Here is a 1,857-nt window from a genome sequence, read left to right on the forward strand (position 1 = left end):
TAGACCAGGCTGGCCTCGAACTCACAGAGATCCGCCTGCCTCTGCCTCCCGAGTGCTGGGATTACAGGCGTGCACCACCACCGCCCGGCCTCTCTTAAGGGTCTTAGTTGGTTTTAGCTGTAGACGTAATTCTGTCTATTAGGTCTAGCCTGTCTCAAACTATATAAATTAGTAGTAGATCTCCTACTTCCTCCTTCTGGCAGCCATTAAACACTATCTTTGGAGGCAGCCACGATGCCCCCTTTTATTTTAATTTTTTTATTTAAGCTGCAGAGACCTCTTCATCCTTAAAGTACTAGCTCCAACTTAATTCAGAAGGCAATTATTAAATGTGGAATACATTCTAGACCTGCGCTGAAGGATGGGAGACCCACAGGGACCTTACAGTTGAACTGGTAATGATATACTCCTAAGTGTTTTCCAAACATAGGCAAGGCTGTAAAATGTGGGCTCTAGCCTTAAGAGATCTGCTGTGAAATCCCTAGATCATCCCCTTGACTAGGCAGGTCTATAGGCAAGCTCTCTGACAGCTTTGCTTTGGAGTTCTCATTCTGAAGCCACAATTTGTCTTAACACAATGCTTGGTTCATAATAAGTATCCGATACATTTTACCTATTTTAAAGAAAATGCTGAAGTATCTGAACAAGGAGTTTGGATTACTGTTTGGAAGGCAAAATTTATCTGGTCCTGAAATTCAAATACGGAGGTAATGTTTTCATAAGTAAATTAGCTGGTTTGTCAGTAACTTTTCTAGTGCATAAAGAACACACAATTCGGGCTGGAGAAATGGCTCAGCGGTTAAGAGCACTGACTGCTCTTCCAGAGGACCCAGGTTCAATTCCCAGCACCCACACGGCAGCTCACAACTGTCTGAAAATCCAGTTCCAGGGGATCTCACACCTTCACACCAATGCACATAAAATAAAGATAAAATAAAAAAAAGAACACACAATTCTTGTATAATTAATTTTACTCAGCATCCTGTTGAGCCCCTACCTGTGTTGGTAGGTTAGTCAGTATCTGCTCTGCTCTGCTGCTGTGATCGCAGGAAGACTGTATTAACAGATTCAGTATGAGCCCAAAAAGATATCAGCAGATTAAAGCAAGAGTCCAGGGGGTGGAAACAGAAACACCACCACCACCAGCAGCCCGTGTAAATCCTGGAAAAGTAACTATAAGTAGACTATGAGGAAGAGGTGACTTTATGGTCCTTTTACAGTTGGTTTTTAATATGTTATAATGCGAGATGCTTGCCAGAAGTTACTGTGATTTTCCAATCATGGTAGACATTTGGAACCCGGAGCCATGACCGCTGTTCCCCTTCATCTCTTTATCACTTTCCCTTTGCACTTGTTAACTGGGATGCTTGGTGTCCGGAGCTCATGGGATGGGTCTGATTCCGGCCCAGTGACACCCTTGAGTTGTGAAGGGGAAGTGCTGTGAACACGGTGCCAGTGTTGCCGCTCTAGGCCACCTCATCACATTTGCTCACTAGTTTCTAGTACATCTGGAATGCCAATGAACTCAAAATGAATTAGAAACCTCGAGGGTGGCAGCAGAGAGCATTCTTTGGGAATGTTGCCACTAGAGTGATGGTCGATAGTGAGTTCTTTTGCACACTTGCTGACAGAGGTCATTGTGCTAAGCTGACCAAGGTATTTTAGAAAGTTGTCCTGGATACACTAACAACATCAGTGCAAAATCAGCCCTGACAAGAGCAGCGTTGAGTGAGCCTGTGTTCCACATTTAGGGAGAAAGGGTACCTTTAGGAGAACAGAGCAAAGCGGTACCTTCTTGCTCTGTTTCCTGATGGTGCTCTCTCTCTCTCTCTCTCTCTCTCTCTCTCTCTCTCTCTC

The 1,857-nt window shown here is 44.3% G+C and overlaps 1 protein-coding gene across 3 annotated transcripts in view; it reads left to right on the forward strand.

Annotated features, from left to right (window-relative positions):
* Window positions 1–1,857, forward strand: part of Map3k20 (mitogen-activated protein kinase kinase kinase 20) — a 154,381-nt gene that overhangs the window by 45,565 nt on the left and 106,959 nt on the right. The gene's annotated exons all lie outside the window — the stretch shown is intronic.

This window comes from Microtus ochrogaster, chromosome 4 (genome assembly GCF_000317375.1).
Source record: "Microtus ochrogaster isolate Prairie Vole_2 chromosome 4, MicOch1.0, whole genome shotgun sequence".
Lineage (NCBI taxonomy): Eukaryota > Metazoa > Chordata > Mammalia > Rodentia > Cricetidae > Microtus > Microtus ochrogaster.